The sequence below is a fragment of the Neomonachus schauinslandi genome, chromosome 1 (genome assembly GCF_002201575.2).
Source record: "Neomonachus schauinslandi chromosome 1, ASM220157v2, whole genome shotgun sequence".
Taxonomy (NCBI): domain Eukaryota; kingdom Metazoa; phylum Chordata; class Mammalia; order Carnivora; family Phocidae; genus Neomonachus; species Neomonachus schauinslandi.
The window spans coordinates 100,856,728-100,878,695 of NC_058403.1; the positions used below are offsets into that span (position 1 = coordinate 100,856,728).

The 21,968-nt window shown below is 39.2% G+C and overlaps 1 non-coding gene and 1 pseudogene across 1 annotated transcript; both read right to left on the reverse strand.

Annotated features, from left to right (window-relative positions):
• LOC110591700 overlaps positions 1-21,968 on the reverse strand; it is a 44,755-nt pseudogene that overhangs the window by 11,477 nt on the left and 11,310 nt on the right.
• Positions 11,836-11,941, reverse strand: LOC123326926. Its single transcript, XR_006541397.1, has one exon. It is a non-coding gene; the product is annotated as a U6 spliceosomal RNA (small nuclear RNA).

The following is a 21,968-nucleotide window of genomic DNA, read 5'->3' on the forward strand; positions in this document are numbered from 1 at the left end:
TCCAGATAGAGAAAATCATCTGATTTAAAATATCTAAATATGTGGAAAATATTTCTAGTATAATTGTATGTGATTGTATATACTTTTCGTTAAAAAGATGAATTGCTAAAATGATCTAAACTGTTATAATGAATTTCTTTTTTTTTTTAAAGATTTTATTTATTTATTCATGAGAGACCGAGAGAGAGAGAGAGAGAAGCAGAGGGAGAAGCAGGCTCCCAAGGAGCAGGGAGCCCGATACGGGACTCGATCCCAGGACCCTGGGATCATGACCTGAGCTGAAGGCAGACGCTTAACCATCTGAGCCACCCAGGCACCCTATAATGAATTTCTTATGCAACATAATGCACTGTGTTCAAGATACAACATTTAGAATAAACTAAAAGCTGGAACACAGAAAATGCTTCATGTAGGTTAAGCACTGGTTTGGTTGTTGTTATAGCATTCACTCACACCCAGGCAGTTGGGAAACTAGCTGGAGAGAATCATGCACCAGCCCAAGTGAAAAAAATCTATTATTTGCTCTTCATACTCAAAAAACTAAAAAAAACAAAAACAAAAACACATTTATTTGTAAATCAAATAGTAACATGAGATCGAAGCTTGGAAAACAAAAACTTACCCTCAATTACTCTACAACTATTTATTTTTTTTTTTTTAAGTGAACATTTTTAAAATTTTATTAATTTATTTTAAGTAATCTCTACATCGGATGTGGGGCTTGAACTCACGACCCAGAGATCAAGAGTCGCACACTCCTCCAACTGAGCCAGCCAGGCGCCCCACGACAATTTTTAAATTTAAAAGATTTTTGTCCATCCATTCTCTATCCTTCTGTGTACATGTTTCACCTATCTGTAATTTTAAACGACTTTCTACTTTGTAAACTGGAAACCAATTATTACGGAGAAGAATTAATGCAAACGTTTTTCTTATTTGCATAAAGAGATAAAAGCAGTGAGGTCTAAAAGAGTAAATAGTACGATATGTTCTCTTCTCTGCACTTTGTTTTCCAAAATTCTGTGTTTGAAAGTAGGTGACAGGGTGCTCAATCAGCAGCACATATACTAAAATTGGAGGGAGAGGAGGTAACAGGATTTTCTGTATTTTAAAAAACTATTGTCTTTTTGAGAAAGAGTGCGACCCACGCATTGGAAGGGGAGGTCTCAGAAGGTGAAGCTCTGGAAGTAGATTGTGTGCTCTGGATGGAGGAAGCAGCTGTCTGAGGAGGAACAGGAGCAGCTGGGGGTGAGCTTCAGAGCCCAGAGCTGACAGAATCAAGAGGCACTGAGGGTAGGAAGGATGAGTCAGAAGCCTGGGCTGGGGGAAATTCAGAGGATGTGGGGGCAAGGCAAGTTCCTCATCTCGACTATTGACTTCTGGAGGGAAGTAGTTCCCTCCCTTGTGTGTTTGGGGAAAAGTCATGAATCCTAGAGAATGGCACAAACTAAGCAAGGAGATGGACTGAGAAAAAGTCCTGTGATTGCAATAAAACTTTTACAGGTCTAGAAGTAAAAATTAAATTAAGTTAAATTAAATTAAATTAATTAGGTGGCATTGCAAAGTCTCCTCAAAAATGTTTGTCCCTTCTGCCCCACTGGCTCTGTAGGCCCCTTGGTGCCTGTACTGTGTTTTGTATTTGTTAAGTGTTCACTAAGAACATATTACATGGGGCGCCTGGGTGGTTCAGATGGTTAAGCGTCTGCCTTCGGCTCAGGTCATGATCTCAGGGTCCTGGGATGGAGTCCCGCATCGGGCTCCCTGCTCCTTGGGAGCCTGCTTCTCCCTCTGCCTCTCTCTCTCTCTAATGAATAAATAAATAAAATCTTTAAAAAAAAAAAGAACATATTACATGACTGAGGATTGGACTGATGGCCCCAGACGGATCATCCTAGGAGATAACATTTGTACAAGATGTCTTTCAGATTTGTAATCCTGGCATCCCCTGGGTTGATTTCTCTGTCTTTACTATCTTCCAGAGAACAGGGACCTGTCTGTGTTACGGAGTTCTGTAACCTGTAGCCTATGGGATCTCTTTCCTCGTCAGCATTTTAATCCAGGACTCAAGATTTGTCTGTCACTTGCTGGTGGTTGCACAGCACCTCTCTTCCTCACAGCAACGCTATCACTACCTGTGCTGCTCATTGTCCCCCACTAAGACACCAGCCATGGCACCGCATCACATCAGGCTCGGACCAAGCAGAGGACTCCATCCTAACCACTGGCCTGTGGGCCGGCAGTCCTCAGGCGCTGACAGAAAGTTTTCTATACAATGGGGAAAAGATGGTCTCTTCAACAAATGCTGCTGGTGAGACAGGGAAACTGAAGGGACCCCATGAGAAAAAAAGCTGGTTCTTTCTCCTTGGCTTCTTTTCCCGTTTCTATTCTTGCTAAGGTCTGCACCCCCACCCATTCTACACATGCCTTGTAATACAAATAGCATATGTCTTCCCTGCAAGGGACAAGGAGTTATTAATGATTGCTCTAGAATAGATAACATTTGAGGAAGGACCAGGTGAGAATGACTGGAAGAAGCAACCATGTGCGTATTCCAGACCACGGGCATTAGACATCTTGATGCCAAGGCTCCCTGGCTCCCAGGAATAACACCTGGGCCCTCATCTTTGTTCTAACTGGTTCCTGGATGCCTGAGAGGACATGTGCACCAGATCACCATCTTCAATAAAAAACCCCAGACCCCAAAGACGGGACTCATGTTTTTTCCTTCCTGAGTCTCCCGGAGAGTCTATCTCTATCTGTTCTCTCTATATCTTCAATAAACTCTGCTTTCACTTTCTTCTGGCTCATGTTTTTTGTTTTTTTTTTAACGATTTTATTTATTTATTTGAGACAGAGAGAATGAGAGACAGAGAGCACGAGAGGGAGGAGGGTCAGAGGGAGAAGCAGACTCCCTGCCGAGCAGGGAGCCCAATGCGGGACTCGATCCCGGGACTCCGGGATCATGACCTGAGCCGAAAGCAGTCGCCCAACCAACTGAGCCACCCAGGCGCCCTCTGGCTCATGTTTGATTTCCATCCTTCGTGAAGTCAAGGACCCTCTCGGCTGGTCCCATGGGACTGCCCCCCTCCCCAAACATGGTCCTCAGACCCAGCCTGCCTGCATCACTGGAAAAATTGGATGGAGAAAAGAAAGAAAGAAAGGAAAGAAAAAGAAAGAAAGAGAGAGAGGGAGGGAGGGAGGGAGGGAGGAAGGAAGGAAGGAAGGAAAAGAAAGAAAGAGAAAGAGAGAGAAAGAAAGAAAAGAAAGAGAGAGAAAGAAAGAGAGAGAGGAAGGAAGAAAGAAACTGGACCACTTCCTTACACTATACACAAAAATAAACTCAAAATGGATTTTTTTTTTTTAAAGATTTTATTTATTTATTTGACAGAGAGAGACACAGTGAGAGAGGGAACATAAGCAGGGGGAGTGGGAGAGGGAGAAGCAGACTTCCCACTGAGCAGGGAGCCCGATGCAGGGCTCGATCCCAGGACCCTGGGATCATGACCTGAGCCGAAAGCAGACGCTTAACGACTGAGCCACCCAGGCGCCCCACTCAAAATGGATTAAAGACCTAAATGTGAGACCTGAAACCATAAAATTCCTGGAAGAAAACATAGGCAGAAATGTCTCTGACATCAGCTGTAGAAATATTTTTCTAGGTATGTCTCCTCAGGCAAGGGAAACAAAAGAAAAATAAACAGTTGGGATTACACCAAAATAAAAAGCTTTGCACAGTGGAAAAATGCATCAACAAAATGAAAAGGGAACCTAGTGAATGGGAGAAGATATTAGCAAATGATATATGTGATAAGGGATTAATATTCAAAATATATAAAGAAATCAGAAAACTCAACACACACCAAAACCCCCACAAATAATCCGATTGAAAAATGGGCAGAAGACCTGAAAAAACATTTTTCCAAAGACATACAGATGGGCAACAGATACATGAAAAGAAGCTTAACATCATTGATTATCAGGGAAATGCAAATCAAAACCATAGTGAGATATCACCTTACACCTGTCAGAGTGGCTAATATCAAAATGACAAGAAATAACAAGTATTGGCAGGATGTGGAGAAAAAGGAACCCTTGTGCGCTGTTGGTGGGAATGCAAACCAGTACAGCCACAGTGGAAAACAGTATGGAGGTTCCTCAAAAAATTAAAAATAGAACTACCATATGATCCAGTAATTCCACTACTGGGTATTTACCCAAAGAAAATGAAAACACTAATGCAAAAAGATATATGCATCCTTATGTTGCAGCATGATTACAACAGCCAAGGTATGCAAACTAAGTGTCCATCAGTAGATAAATAAAGAAGATGTGGTATGTATACACAACAGAATACTACTCAGCCATACAAAAGAAAAGAAATCTTGCCATTTACAACAACATGGATGGAACTAGAGAGTATAATGCTAAGTGAAATAAGTTAGAGAAAGACAAATACCATATGATTCACTCATATGTGGAATTTAAGAAACAAATGAACAACATAGAAGAAACCAAGAAATAGACTCTTAACTATAGAGAACTGATGGTTACCAGAGGGGAGGTGGATGGGGGGATGGGTGAAATAGGTGATGGGGATTAAGAGGTACAAACTTCCAGTTACAAAATAATCACAGAGATGAAAAGTACAGCATAGGAAATATAGTCAATTAGATTATAATAACATTGTTTGGTGACAGATGGTGACTACACTTATTGTGGTGAGTGCTGAGTAATGTACAGAATTGTTGAATCCTTGTGTTGTATGCCTGAAACTAATACAATACTGTATGTTAGCTATACTTCAATAAAAAATAATAATGGAGGAAAAATTAACTATATAAAAATCATGCCAGATTTTACTAAGAATATTTAACATCTTGCCATCACTCCAAACTCCAGTTATTACTTATACATTCCACAGGAAAGTTACATCATCTTGTTAAATATAACGTTTATTCGTGAGCACTCCCTTCCATGGCTTTTCTCCTAATTCAGACCATTAATACACCTCATGCAGATCCATGGATCTGCCTAGCTCCTGGAGGACAGGAGTTCCAGGCCCTACATTACCTCCAATTTATCTACCTACCATGTACTAAGACATCTTCATGAAGCACAGATTTGATCATGAGACTCTCCCAATCAAAAATCTTTAATGATTTCCTGTTGCAGAAGATAAACACCAGCTGCCTCTCAAGTCATGCCCACCTCCATAACCCCACATCGACTTGGGCCTCATTCCACACTCCTTTCAATCGTTCAAGGTATTCCTGATATACTGAATGTTCACCAACCGTAGAAGTTTTCCTAGACCTTCCTCCATACTCCAGGAGCTTTCTGAACCTCTTTTAACAATCTGTCTTGTGCTAAACTGATCTATGTACTGGCCTCTTCCATAAAACTGAAACCCAGGGACCAGAATTAGTATTTCATTCATCCTCCTCACCCCCATGTCTTCTTGGATAATTTAGCTGTGTGGTATAAAAGTATAAAAGGGACATCACTATCTACACACGACCTTTGAATTCTTCTTCCTGGGGCAATAGCAAATTGGAGCAAAATGGATACTTGGCTTAGGCTATGCCAATCAGATTCTCTTCTTCTGAATTTGGAAACAGAACACACACAAAATCACACACAAACTCTAGTTGGCAGGTCACGTAGACATAGAGCCTGAAACTATGAGTTAGGGGTAGCTCCTATGGGTCATGTATAAGCTGGTCAGAGAGCAGACAGGAGGCTGACAGAAGGCAGAATAAAGCAGAAATATGGCAGGGGCAAAATGCCATGCAGTGGGGGGGAAAAAAAAAGAAACAAAAGACAGAAAGGAAAAGTGTGTGTAGGTCAGGGGAAGGAAAGGAAGATGTCTGGCAGCTTGCTAGTTCCAGTGAGGGCAGCCTGCCCTGTTAACATAGGCGCTATGGGACTTCTCTGCACCCTTAGCCTTCACATAAACAAGCCTGAATTAGAACTGTCTTTCCTTACAACTAAGGGATACCTTATTAATACAACCTAGCATTTATTTTGCTCATTAAATGTTTTGAAATTGAAGTGTTAGACAGCATTACATTAAGTAGAATTTCCTCAAGTTGAATTGGCACTGGGCAGCTTCAGGAATACAAGGCACAGGTGAACCAACGTTCTATGCATGATGGCTGCTAGTTGTTTTCACTGAGCAGGTCCTCCAATGTGGAGGGAAGAAGGCAGAACTTTCTCCACTGTTCCAAACTGTCTCACAGATTTTGCATTAAAAAATCAAGAGTCATTTCTCCAGAGCAATACACATTTATAACCTATGCTATTAAAAATGAATGATTCAATATTTTATATTTTATTCTAGATTTTCAGTAATCTTGAGGTTAATTTGATATTGATTGATAGAATGAGCACTATTACTGGAAGCTACATATAAAATATTCATAAGCATAATCCTAGGGACTGAATTAGTCATAGGAGATAGGATTAAAATGTATAGAATTCTCTTTGCTGACCTTAATAAGAGGGCCAAAGTACAGCTTCCACTGTAATTGGACCTTGCATACTAGATCAGAATTGACCTATGGTAAAATTTGACCATTATTTAAACATTTCTTTTCTGAAACCCCTTCCTAAATTGGAATAAATAAATTATATACTAGTCCGTGCAAGAAATACTTTAAACATGAAACTTAGCTTGCCTACAACACAGAGGCTATGTTGCTAAAACAAATTTTAAGAATACATTTCACGTGTTATTGTAGCTTATAACTATTACCTTTTGTGTGTGCAGTTAAATGTACATATGTGACCAGAAGTATAAAACAATGCCTATACAAGATGGGTGCTTTTTACCACAATGAGAAATATTTAGAGAATAGCTTGATTGCTTCATCAAATAAAAAGAAAGGCAGTGTTTTACATGTTCTTACTCTTACCTCATTTAATATTATTTTTTATATGTTCATTTGTGTAGCTATTTAGGCAGAGTGGAGCAAAATGCAGGATCCTGGTCATTTGGGCCAAAGAAATGGAAAATGTTGACTGTTTTTTCCACTTGGCTTCACCTCTGTCAGAGAAAAGGAGTCATCCAAGAAATTTGATGCTAGTGCAGACTAAAGGAGATGCTGCTGAATAAGAAGTTAAGAAATGCTATTCGCATTAGAAACATATATAATTTGGGACTGTATATATACATATAATACATATATCATATATTATATATATAATTTCCTTATGAAATTCATTTATGGAAAGCAATTTGGGTAGATTGCATGTACGTTAAAATGACAAAGAAAAAATAAAATGACACTGCTCCAGTGTCCTTGAGTCTTCTTAAACACTTCCTGTGAACTTGTTAGTCTGTAAGTTTATAGTAGAGAACTGGCCAGCTTTGCACAACCAAAGCAGAGTAGATACCCAGCCCACTCATTCATAAGGTGCCAAATCCAGGGTAGAACAATCCAGGGTGGTGTGAGCTGGGAACAGATACTGCCCACATTTACCAGCTAACTCTTGTCACCCCATTTGATCTGACTGCATCAAAACTGGTTGGAAGGACAAGTTCTGCATTGTTAATATGTGTGACACTTTACTTTTAGAGCTTATTAAGTGCTTTGGACCAATATTTCAGTTTGATTCATTGTAAACCAAGATATATTCAAGGAAAAGATCTGTATAGGATAGGAAGTAATGAAAATTATTCTGTCTTTTTAATGTACTTTTTTTTTTTTTTTTACTTTTTCCTCTTTTTTTTTAAAAGAATATGATAGCCATTAAAAGATCAATTGAGGAGTGCCTGCGTGGCTCAGTGGTTAAGTGTTCGACTCTTGATTTCAGCTCAGGTCATGATCTCAGGGTAAATGCTATTTTTCAGAGCTTCACTCCTTTTCCCAGATTCTCTCCAAGGCAGGCTCTGGGTCCACCAGTGAGGTGTGCAGCTACACAAGGTCATAGCCAGGAAATGGAGACAAGGTAGGTCCTGGGAAAAACATAGTGTCTTCTATATTCTCCATGGTCTAAGATCAAGTGGCTGGTCTCTACTGCTTCCTGGACTGACTCCCTGTCAGGCAGGTACCTTGCGGCATCCTGCAGCTGTCCACAACCAAAATCTATAGCTGGTGTCACTGTGATCTGTTCTCCTCAGTTCAGTGAGGGCAGTGCTCTCCCTCAAAGACTCAGTCAGCTCTTAATGACATAGCCCAGAAGCCTGATCAAGCCTTACTTGAAGCTAGCCCTACTTCCAGATTTTGCAGTTACCATTCAGAAACCATCTACTTCTCTTTATTGTTTAACCCAATTTAGGTTTATGTGCATTGAAACATAAAGACTTGTAATTTATTTCAATTTCTGTATTTTTATGTGCAACTTAGCACTGCTGTGACAGTCACCATGTTTAAAAATGTTTTGCAAACTATTATAAAAGAACAAAAAGGAAATGATTATGCAGGAAACCAATAACGCATCAAATAACAAGATCCTGCTTCCAAAGACTTTCTTCTCTCCTATTGAGCCAAACATTGGCTTTTATTGGTGTTGGCCTTCCACTTCTCCAGTGATTAATGTGTTTCAAAGGTGTTGTCCTAGAGATGCTCTGTTCTAGAATCTTTGTTGGTGTGTCTGCAAGTAGTGGATATAAATAAATGGCAGTGACATGAAGGGTGTGAAGTAGCTCCTTCCAGAGCCAGAGCACCAAATGGGGGGCTGTGGTCAGAAAGTAGGTAGCTGTGATATCTCAGGAGCAGATGATTTTCTTGATCAATGACAGTGACTGCTCCAGGGGAGTGGGGATGGGAAGGGCAGGGCAGGCCAGCACATTTTGGGATGATGCTCAATATCAACAGGATGTCATCAGGAACGGGACCTGGACCTGGACTGTCTCATGATGGTATCCCAATAATCTGGGTCCAGGTACATGTATATAGATTAGTTATGTGTCTGAAGGTGTTATACTGAATGGAGAGGCACCAAAAGTATTCAAAGACCATGTGAAAAATTTAGAAGCAGCAGGATGTCCTGCTGTTGATTTTGTAGCAAAGCAAGAGTACTGGCTGCCAGTTCATCTGTAACCAGTCATCCTGGTAGAAACAGCATCCTTTCCCAGGGGTGATTTTGGTGGCTTTCAAGCAAAGTTAAACAGAGCTGTTTATAGACATTTATTTGCTGCCTGTACTGAAAGGTCTCCATCAACTGTATTCAAGAACATAGTGCTTAGGAAGGTACAGGTGAGAAAGGCTCCATAAAAGGGGGTGATAATGGCACAGAGTCTTTAATAACAATGTCCAGAAGCTCCCCAAGTTAACAGGGAAGAAAAAAGAGACCATGAATATGCAAAGGAATTGCAAAATAATGGCTTATCTGCGGAACTGCTAGTAGTTGGGTGTGGTAATATTGTGTACACATGGAGAAGAGAGAAGATGAAACCAAGGAAAGTAGGCACTTATATGTGGAATCACCACTTACCTGTGGTGAAAGTCCTTGTCTGACAGGCCTAGGATTTTTCATTTTATGCCATGGGTGATGAGTTACCATCAGAGGATTTTAAACAAAGAAATGACATCATCAACTTCACATTTTTTGGAGAAACTCTGGAGAAGAAAGAAACCAAAAAGACCAACAAATAATAAGAGAGGAAATGGTAAGGGCCTGTACTGAGGCAGGTCTAGACATGTCTGCAAAGGAAGACAGGATCATCAGGAGGTGGGGTAAGCTAGAACTAGTGATGAATTACAAGTGGAGCTAAAGGGAAGAGTCTAGCTGAGTCCCAGAGTTCTCCACTTGACAATGGATGGATTGTAAATGAGAGCACAAGAGAAGGCGTGTGTTTGAGTGGTGGGTAGAAAGGAAGATATTTCATTTAGAGTTTATGAGACATCCAGGTGAACACGTCTAGTGGTCAGGCGAGTGGTCAGGTATAGAGAAAAAATGAGGATTGAGAGACAGATTTAAAAGGCATAAACATATAGAAAGCAATTAAAGTCATTGGACCTTGCCTAGAGAGGTGCAGACTATGCCCTGAACCTAAGAATTTCCTCATGACAGGAGGAAATCAGGACTTTTATTGCAATATATGGGTAGCAATTTCTTTTCTTTTTCTTTTAAAGGTTTATTTTATTTATTTATTTTAGAGAGAGAATGTGTATGCACGAGCAGGGAGCGCGGGTGGTGGGGGTGACAGAGGGAGAGGATCTCAAGCAGACTCCATGCTTGAGCGTGGGCTTGATGCAGGGCTCGATCTCATGACGCTGAGATCACGACCTGGGCCTAAATGAAGAGTCAGATACTCAACCGACTGAGCCACCCAGGCACTCCAGGTAGCAATTTCTTTATGAAACCTTCACAGACTTCCCTGAGCAAAATTAAGACTTCCCACGTGTATTATTTTGCAAGGGCTGCCATAACAAAATATGAAAGACAGGGTGGTTTAAACAACAGAGATTTATTTTCTTACAAGGCTGGAGACTAGAAACCCAAGATCAAGATGTTGCCTGTTTAATTCCAAGGTTTCTCTCCTTGGCTTGCAGATAGCTGTCTACTGGCTATGTCTTCACATGGTCATCTGTGTGTGTGTGTGTGTGTGTGTCTGTATCCTAATCTCTTCTCCTTCTTAAAAAATTTGTTTGTTTAAACAAGTCATTTGGATGACCAGCTTCTTTGTTTTTAATTGAAGTATAATTGACATATAGTATTACAATTATATTACTTTCAGGTATACAACAAAGTGATTTGATAATTATATACATTACAAAATGCTCACCATGAAAAGTGTAGTTACCATCTGTCACCATATGACATTATTACAATATTATTGACTATATAATGCTGTGCTTTCCATCCCCATGACTTCCTTATTTTATAACTGGAAGTTTGTATCTCTTAATCATCTTCAACTATTTTGCCCCTCCCCCCACCCCTTGCCCTCTGGCAACCATGAGTTTGTTCTCTGTATTTATGTGTCTGTTTCTGCTTTTTGTTTATTTTTTAGACTCCACATATGAGTGCAATCATATAGAATTTGTCTTTGTCTGACTTATTTCACTTAGTGTAATATGCTCTAGGTCCATCCATGTTGTTGCAAATGGCAAGGTTTCATTTCTCTAATGACTGATAATATTCCATTGTGTATATATATCACTTCTTCTTTTTCCATACATCTATTGATGGACACTTAGGTTGCTTCCAAATCGTGGCTATGGTAAATCATGTTGTGGTAAATATAGGGTTGCATATATCTTTTTGAATTAGTGTTTTTGTTTTCTTTGGTAAATACCCAGAAGTAGAATTACTGGGTTGTATGGTATTTCTCTTTTTAATTTTTTGAGGAAACTGCATAATATTTTCCACTGTGGCTGCACCAATTTAAATTTCCACCAACAGAGCATGAGGGTTCCTTTTTCTCCACATTCTCACCAACACTTGTTATTTCTTATTGGTTTTGATAGTAGCCACTCTGACAGGTGTAAGGTGATATCTCATTATGGTTTTGTTTTCTTTGTTTTGTTTTCTCATTATTGTTTTGATTTGCATTTCCCTGATGATTAGTGGTGTTGAACATCTTTTCATGTATCTGTTGGCTATCTGTATGTCTTTGGAAAAATGTCTATTTAGGTCCTCTAACCATTTTTTTTTTGGTAATATTTTTTATTGCCCATGTTTTGTTTTGTTTTTTTAAAGATTTTATTTATTTGACAGAGACACAGCGAAAGAGGGAACACAGCAGAGGGAGTGGGAGAGAGAGAAGCAGGCTTCCCGCCGAGCAGGGAGCCCGATGCGGGGCTCGATCCCAGGACCCTGGGATCATGACCTGAGCCGAAGGCAGACGCTTAACGACGGAGCCACCCAGGCGCCCCTATGTTTTAAAAAAATATGGAATGCTTCATGAATTTGCATGTCATCCTTGCACAGGGCCATGCTAATCTTCTCTGTATTGTTCCAATTTTAGTATATGTGCTGCCAAAGTGAGCACCCTCTACCCATTTTCTAATTGTATTATTTGTGGGTGGTTTTTTTTTTTTAAATCTGTGTTGGGTTTTATGAGTTCTTTATATATTTTGGATATTAACTCCTTATCAGATATATTCTCCCCTTCAGTAGGTTGACTTTTCCTTTTTTTGATCATTTCCTTCATTGTGCAAAAGTTCTTTAGTTTGATGTAACCCCAACTGTTTATTTTCGCTTTTGTTCCCCTTGTCTGAGGAGACATATCCAGAAAAATATTGTGAACACCAATGTCCAAGTTTTTACTGCCTATGTTCTTATTTAGGAGTTTTATGGTTTTAGGTCTCACAGTTAGGGCTTTAATCCATTTGAGTTTGGGGTTTTTTTAGAGAGGTGGGGGAGGGGTAAAAGGAGAGGGAGAGAGAGAATCATAAGCAGACTCCACGCCCAGCACAGAGCCTGATGCAGGGCTCGATCTTATGACTCTGAGATCATGACCTGACCTGAAATCAAAAGTTGAATGCTTAACAGACTGAGCCACCCAGGCTCCCCCAACAATATTAATTCTACCAAGATGATATATCTTTCCATTTATTTGTGTCCTCCTCAATTTCTTTCATCAATATCTTAGTTTCCAGAGTACAGGTCTTTCACTTCCTTTCTTAAATTTATTACTAGGCATTTTATTCTTTTTGATGCAATTGTAAATGGGACTGGTTTCTTAATTTCTCTTTCTGCTACTTTGTAATTAGGGCATAGAAATGCAACAGATTTCTGTATATTGATTTTGTATCCTGCCACTTTACTGAATTCATTAACTAGTTCCAATAGTTTTTTGGTGGAATCTTTAGGGTTTTCATATCATCTGCTAATAGTGACAGTTTTACTTTTTCCTTACCAATGTGGATGATTTACTTCTTTTTCTTGTCTGATTGATGTGGCTAGGACTTACAGTACTATGTTGAATAAAAGTGGTGAGAGTGGGCATCCTTGTCTTGTTCCTGATCTTAGAGGAAAAGCTTTCAGCTTTTTACAATGAGGTATGATGTTAGCTCTGAGTTTGTCATATATGACCTTTATTATGTTGAGATACATTTATCTACTTTGTGGAGAGCTTTTTATCATGAATGATATTGAATTTTATTAAATGCTTTTTCTGCATCTATTAAGATGATTATATGATTTTTATCCTTCATTTTATTCATGCGGTATATCATGTTGATTGATTTGTGGATATTGAACCATCCCTGCATCCCTGGAATAAATCCTACTTGATCGTGGTGAATGATCCTCTTAATGTATTGTTGAATTCAGTTTGCCAATATTTTGTTGAGGATTTTTGCATCTCTGTCCATCAGGGATATTGATCTATAATTTTTTTTTTTGTAGTGTCTTTGTCTGGTTTTGGTATCAGGGTAATAGTGGGCTTGTAGAATGAATTAACATTCCTTCCTCTTCTATTTTTTTTTTAGAATAGTTTGATAAGGATAGAAGTTAACTCTTCTTTAAAATGTTTAGTAGAAAAAAGAAAACCAAAGCTGGTAGCATCACAATCCTGGACTTCAAGTTCTGTTTACAAAGCTGTCATCATCAAGACAGTATGGTACTGGCACAAAAACAGACACATAGATCAATGGAACAGAATAGAGAATCTTGACTCTATGGTCAACTAATCTTCGACAAAGCAGGAAGAATACCCAATGGAAAAAAGACAGTCTCTTCAACAAATGGTGCTGGGGAAATTGGACAGCCTCATGCAGAAGAATAAAACTGGACCATTTCCTTACACCATCCACAAAGATAGACTCAAATGGATGAAAGACCTAAATGTGAGACAGGAATCCATCAAAATCCTAGAGGAGATCACAAGCAGCAACCTCTATGACCTCAGCCACAGCAACTTCTTGCTAGACACATCTCCAAAGGCAAGGGAAACAAAGGCAGAAATGAACTATGGGACTTCATCAAGATAAAAACTTTTGCACAGCAAAGGAAACAGTCGACAAAATCAAAAAACAACTGACAGAATGGGAGAAGATATTTGTATATGTCTTATCAGATAAAGGGCTAGTATCCAAAATCTATAAAGAACTTATCAAACTCAACACCCAAAGAACAAAAAATCCAGTCAAGAAATGGGCAGAAGACATGAACAGACATTTCTCTAAAGAAGCCATACAAATGGCAAAAACCAGACACATGAAAAAATGCTCAACATGACTTGTCATCAGGGAAATACAAATTAAAACCACAATGAGATATCACCTCACACTGGTCAGAATGCTAAAATTAACCACAGGAAATGACAGATGTTGGCAAGGATGCAGAGAAAGGGAAACCCTCCTACGCTGTTGGTGGGAATGCAAGCTAGAAAACAGTATGGAGGTTCCTCACAAAGTTGAAAGTAGAGTTACCCTACGACCTAGCAATTGAACTACTAGGGATTTACCACAAAGATACAAATGTAGTGATCTGAAGGGGCACGTGCACCCCAATGTTTATAGTAGCAACGTCCACAATAGCCAAACTATGGAAAAAGACCAGATGTCCATCAACAGGTGAATGGATAAAAAAGATGTGGTGTGTGTGTGTGTGTGTTGTGTGTGTGTGTAATGGAATACTACTGAGCCATCAAAAAAAACCTGAAATCTTGCCATTTGCAACGATGTGGATGGAACTAGAGGGTATTATGCTAAGTGAAATAAGTCAATCAGAGAAAGACAGTTATCATATGATCTCACCCGTATGTGGAATTTAAGAAAGAAAACAGAGGATCATAGGGGAAGAGAGGAAAAAAATAAAAGACAAAATCAGAGAGCGAGACAGACCATAAAAGATGGTCTTAATCATAGGAAACAAACTGAGGTTTGCTGGAGGGGAGGGGTGTGGGGGATGGAGTAACTAGGTGATGGAAATCAAGGAGGGCACGTGATGTAATGAGCACTGGGTATTATATAAGACCGATGAATCACTCACCTCCACCTCTGAAATCAATAATACATTATATGTTAATTAATTGAATTTAAATAAATAATTAAAATTAAAAAAAATTTTGGTAGAATTCACTTGTGGAGCGATTTGGTCTCAGATTATTTTGTTGGGAGGTTTTTTTTTTTAATTACTGATTCAATTTCATTACTAGTAATCAGTCAGTTCTATTACTTCCTGATTCAGTCTCAGAAGATTGTATGTTTCTAAGAGTTTATCAATTTCTTCTAGGTTGTCCAACTTGTTGGCATATAATTTTTGTAGTAGTCTCATAATCCTTTGTATGTCTGTGGTGTCAGTTGTAACTTCTCTTTCATTTATTTTTTTTATTTTTTTCAAGGTTTTATTTATTTATTTATTTATTTTTAATGATAACATGACACACTGATACTTTATTTTTTTTCCAAGATTTTATTTATTCATTCGAGACACAGAGATACAGAGAGAGAGAGAGCACGAGCAGGGGGAGAGGCAGAGGAAGAGGGAGAAGGAGGCTCCGGGCCGAGCAGAGAGCCCAACGTGGGGCTTGATCCCAGAACCTGGGATCATGACCTGAGCCAAAGGCAGACACTTAACCATCTGAGCTACCCAGGCACCCCATATTTATTTTAGAGAGAGAGATCACAAGCGAGGGGAAGATAGAGGGGGAGAGAGAGGGAGAGAATATCAAGCAGACTACTTTGAGCACAGAGCCCCATGCAGGGCTTGATCTCACGACCCTGAGATCACGACCTGAGCTGAAACCAAGAGTCAGACGCTTAACCAACTGAGCCATCGAGGTGCCCTGCTCTTTCATTTTTCATTTTATTTATTTGAGCCCTTGCTTTTTTTTTTTTTTTCTTGATGAGTCTGGCTAAAGGATTATCAATTTTATTTTTTCAAAGAACCGGTTCTTAGTTTCATTTATCTTTTCTATTTTTTTTTTTTTAGTCTCATTTTATAAATTTCTGTTCTGGTTTTTATTATTTCCTTCCTTCTACCAACTTTGGGCTTTGTTTGTCATTCCTTTTCCAGATCCTTTAGGTGTAAGGTTAGATTGCTTATTTGAAATTTTTCTTGTTTCTTGAGGTAGGTCTGTATTACTATAAACTTCCCTCTTAAAACTGTTTTTACTGTGTCCTGAAGATATTGAACTATTGTGTTTCCATTTTCATTTGTCTCCATGTATTTTTTTATGTCTTTGGTTTCTTTGTTGACCCATTGGTTGTTGAGTAGCATGCTGTTATAGATGAGTCACGTAGTTCTCCATGTGTTTGTATTTTTTCCAATTTTTTTTTCTTGTAATTGATTTCTGGTTTCATGATATTGTGGTTGGAAAAGATGCTTAATATGATTTCAACCTTCTTCAATTTATTGAGACTTATTTTGTAGCCTAATATGTGATCTATCCTGAAAATGTTCCATGTGCCTTGAAAAGAATGTGTATTATGCTCTTTGGATGAAATGTTCACTATTATTTGTTGATTCCATCTGGTCTAATGTATTGTACAAAGCCACTGTTTCCTTGTTGATTTTCTGTCTAGATGATCTATCCATTAATGCAAGTAGGTTGTTAAAGTCCCCTACTATTATTGTACTACTCTCATTTTCTCCCTTTATGTCTGTTAATATTTGCTTTATATATTTAAGTGATCCTATGCTGGGTACATAGATATTTATAATTGTTATATACTCTTGCTAGATTATTCCCTTTATCGTTATGTAGTGCCCTTCTTTGTTTCTTGTTACAGTCTTTGTTTAGTCTATTTTGTCTGATATAAGTATTGTTACCTCAGTTTTTGTTTTGTTTACATTTGCATGGAATATCTTTTTCCATCCCTTCACTTTTTTTTTTATTATTATGTTATGTTAATCCCCATACATTACATCATTAGTTTTAGATGTAGTGTTCCATGATTCATTGTTTGCATATAACACCCAGTGCTCCATGCAATATGTGCCCTCCTTAATACCCCTCACCAGACTCACCCATCCTCCCACCCCCCTCCCCTCTAGAACCCTCAGTTTGTTTTTCAGAGTCCATCGTCTCTCATGGTTCATCTCCCCTCCGATTTCCCCCCCCTTCATTCTTCCCCTCCTGCTTTCTTCTTCTTCTTCTTCTTCGTCTTCTTCTTCTTCTCCTCCTCCTCCTTCTGCTTCTTTCTTCTTTTCTTCTTCTTTCTTCTTTCTTTTTCTTCTTCTTCTTCTTTAACATATAATGTATTACTTGTTTCAGAGGTACAGATCTGTGATTCCATCCCTTCACTTTCAGTCTGTATGTGTCTTTAGGTCTAAAGTGAGTCTCTGGTAAGCAGCATATAGATGAGTCTTGTATTTTAATCCACTAAATTCACCCTATTTCTTTTGATTGGAGCATTTAGTCCATTTATATACAAGGTAATTTTTGATAGGTATGTACTTATTGCCATTTTGTTAATTGTTTTCTGATTGCTTTTGTAGTTCTCTGTTTCTTCTTCTCTTACTCTCTTCCCTTGAGGTTTGATGACTTTCTTTAGTATTATGCTGGAATTCCTTTCTCTTTGTTGCATGTGTGTGTGTGTCTATTATAGGTTTTTGCATTTTGGTTACCAGGAGGTTCATATATAACATTCTATGTATATAGCAGTCTATATTAAGTTGATAGTTGCTTAAGTTCGAGCACATTCTAAATGTACTATATTTTCCCTCCTCCACATTTTATGTATTTGTTGCCATATTTTACATCTTTGTTTTATGTATCTCTTCAGTAATTTTGGTAGATATAATGGATTTTACTATGTCTGTCTTCTAACCTTCATACTAGCATTGTAAGTGATTGATCTACTGCCTTTACTACCTGGATGTCTATTTCCTTCCCCAGGTTAGAAAGTTTTCAGCTATTACTCTTCAAATAAATTTTCTGCCCCTTCTCTCTGTCTTCTCCTTCTGGAACCCCTATAATGCAAATGTTAGCATGCTTGGTGTTGTTCCAGCCTAACTTATCCTCACTTTTTACTTCTTTTTTTTTTTTTTCCTGTTCGGATTGGTTGCTTTCAACTATCCTGTCTTCAGATTGCTGATCTGTTCTTCTGCATCCTCTAATCTATTATTCACTCTAATGTGTTTTTCAACTCATTTATTGTTTTCTTCAACTCTGACTCGTTCTTTTTTTATATCTTTTTATTTCTTTGTTGAAGTTCTCATTGAGTTAATTCACTCTTCCCTCAAGTCTGTTGAGTATCTTTATGAACATTATTTTGAACTCTTTATCTGGTAGATTGCATTATTTCATTGAGCTCTTTTTCTAGGGTTTTGTCTTGTTCTTTTATCTGAAACATATTCCTCCATCTCTTCATTTTGTCTCTTTGTTTGTTTCTATAGATTAGGTAGGTCAGCTACATCTCCTTGTCTTGAAAGTAGTGGCCTGTGTAGAAGTCCTGTGGTGCCCAATAGTGCAATCCCCCCTGGTCACCAGAATCTGGTGCTCCAGGAGTGTCCACTGTGTGGGCTGCGTGAGCTCTCCTATTGTGGGTGGGCTACAACTGCTGTGGGCAAACTGGTGGGTGGGGCTGCCCCTAGCCTGGCTGTTAGCAGTAACTGGCTAGGACTGATTTGTGCACATTCCTGGCCAGGTATTAGCCCTACCCCTACACTGCTGGCTGAAAGGCCCGGCTATGGCTACTGCAGGAGTGCTGGTTGGTGAGGCTAGCTCCCCTCTCCCTGGGCAGGAGTCACTCTGGACAAGGTGAAAGTCTCCACTAGGACTGCCCACTGGGTGTGGCAGGTGGTAGTCACTCCAGGAGGACGTCAATCTCAGCTGAGGTTGCTTGCTAAGTGTGGCAACGTGGGAGCCACTTTGGACACCTGCCATAGCAGGCAGGTTGGGTGGGGCAGGTCTGAAGGAGAAAGCTGGGGTGGGGCAAGCAAGGTAAATGGAGAATGTCATAACTGCCTCCCACAGGTGTTTGATTAGAAAGGTGGAAGGAAGGCAAGAAAAATGGTACCCACTAGCCCTTCCATTCCCAGAGAAAGCTTCTGCTGATTCCTGCCCCTCTGGCATATGTCCTAAAATTATTCAATAAATCTTTCTCATATAACCCAGGTGCTTTTCAAATTGCTGCTTCTATGCTAGGTCTCTGACTAAGTGAAACAGTGCACTGGCTCTCTAAGAGCAGAGTTATAGCTATCTAGTTCTTCCAGAGTTAAGCCCTGCTGATTTCCAAAGCCAGACATTCTGGGAGCTCATCTTACTATTGCAGGTTCCCAGGGCTGGGGGTGCCCAATGTGGGACTTGGTCCCCTCACTCCTCTGTGCCTGTGATATGCCTCCCACTTGTGGGTTGCCACACCATGGGTTTGGTTGGCAACAGCCTCTCTGCCTCTCCCACCCTTCTTTTTTTTTTTTTTTTTTTTATTTTATTTAAAGATTTTATTTATTTATTTGACAGAGAGAGACACAGTGAGAGAGGGAACACAAGCAGGGGGAGTGGGAGAGGGAGAAGCAGGCTTCCCGCCGAGCAGGGAGCCCGATGTGGGGCTTGATCCCAGGACCCTGGGATCATGACCTGAGCCGAAGGCAGACACTTAACGACTGAGCCACCCAGGCGCCCCTTCCGTAAGCATTTTAAAGAAGGATCAGTTCAATCAAAGAAAGAGGGAATTCAGTATAGTCATCAGTTTTGCTTTTTTGGGGAGGGTGGGGGGAAGGGTTATTTGTGGATGAGCCACCATATTGCAATGGAGACAAAATGGCTGGATCTGGATTCCATCAGTCTACTTTAAAGCACTTTCAAGGAAGTCGCCTTGACCAAAGGGTGAGAAGCCAGCATTTCACTGCCTTCTCAGCAAACGGTAATTTTTTTTTTTTTTTATTCTTATGTTAATCCCCATACATTACATCATTAGTTTTAGATGAAGTGTTCCATGATTCATTGTTTGTCTCCCACCCTTCTTGATGTAGTCTTCTCTTTATGTCTTTAGCTGTGGATAGTCTGTTCTGCCAATCTTCAGGTCATTTTTAGAGTTGCATTACACATAGTTGTTGCCTTGGTGTGTATGTGGGAGGATGTGAATTCAGGATCCTCCTACTCTCTTCCTAATCTATTCCTAATCTATTCTGATAAGGACATCAGTTATATTGGATTACGGCCCACCCTAATGACTCAATTTCAACTTAATTAACTCCTCAAAGTCCCTATCTCCAAATAAAGTCACATTCTGAGGTACTGAGGGTTAGGACTTCAAAATATGACTTTGTGTGTTGGGAGGGGGGACAAAATTCAGCTTATAACACCATGGCAGGACTAATACTGCATCTCTTCTGCCTGCTCCTCTCTGCATACACTTATGTTGTGATCTAAGCCTTTGGCTACATGCCCTTCCCCTGACAAGACTCAGAGCTCCATTTGGATAGTAGCAATGTGTCACTCATCTCTGAGTCCCCAGACACGGAACCATTAACGACTGGTTTCCAGAAGTTATTCAAAAGCTTGAACACACTCTAAATTTGGGGGGAAACAGCTCATTAACAAAACAAGTTTTTCCTAGAGAGAAACAGATGGTTAAGGACAAATTCCAGCCCACTGATATATTTTGTTTGGCCACACTGATGTTGTTTTATGAAATCAAGAGATTTTATTTTTAAAAAATGTGGAGTTTTCACTTCTTTGAAAAATGTAGAGGTTTGGCAACTCAAGGCTTTGTTCCTGTATAGCAATAGTCAGCTTGGACATATTAGTAGCTGCCCCCTTTATTTCCTTTTTTAATTTTTATTATGAATATCATTTACTGTGAATTCTCATGTACTTATTATATAACTAGCAATTATTAAAATGTTTCCAATCTCATTTCACCTATCCCTCTCCATTATTTTGCTTTTTGTTTAAATATTTTTAAAGCAAATCCCAGATATTTTAGTATGCTTTTGCCACTATGCCATTGTTATATCGTTAAAAATAAGCAATATTACCTTAACAGCATCTAATATACAGTATATACTCATATTTTCTTATCTCAAAATTGTCTTTTTTATAATTAGTTGTTCCAATCAAGATTCAAAATTACTAATCACCTTTGAATGCTATGTCTCTTAAAACCCTTTTAAAATATCATTTAATTGATAAAACTGGATCAAGAATTTAGAATTTGGCTGGTTGTTTCCTCATGGCATCATTTAATTTGTTCTTCTAGCTTTCATACTTCCTATAAACTGTAGTTTGACCCAAGGCAACACTGTTCAATGTTACTTTCTACAGCGATGCAAATTTTTTGCCTATGCTGTCCAATAGAGTTGTCATGACTGCATGTGATGAGTAAGCCCTTGAAATAACTGAGGAACTGAATTTTCCAGCCTGCCTTGTAGTTATCTACAGCTATGAGCTGGGTTTTAGTGGATAAAAGAAGGGACTTCTGGATCTTGCCTCTAAAGGCAGATAGTTAGCTTTCACTCTCCCTTCTTCAGACATCAGACTTCTGCCTGACATGTGAATGTAATGATGACTGTGAAACACCATAAGCATGCAAGCAATATTCTAGAGATGACAGAGCAATTAGAATGAATCTGGATCCTCAATACCATAGCAACCCCAGACTGTTGATGTTTAAACTATTATGGGAGACTTAAACTTCTGTCTTACTTAAGCCACCATTAATTTGGATCTTACTACAAAGCAAACAGATCACTCACTAATACATATCCCATTTAACTCATCACGCAAGGCCATGGGGGTAGAAAAAGGCTCTTAATGACCATATACATAGGAGTACTGTTTCTGTGGATGTCAGTTATCCTTTTTCCTCAACCTGCTGGGTGCATCTTCAATTACCTAACAGACAAAAAGTACTTGTCTGTTAGATAATTATCTAATACCAATAGTTTTTACAGGGACAGCGTATGCATGGACTCAATAAAGGATCTTCCCTCACAGAGGCCAACCCTGCCACTGTTGACTACCTAATTTTCTAGCAGGGTAGCAAACCCTGACACCAGGATGGTACCATTCCTCTAGGGTCCTGACAGCTAGTTACCTGTTGTCAGGCTGATTTTATTTGACTCCTTTCATCATGTAGACTATAACAAGAATAAATGCTTAAATGTGCATTTGAATAGGC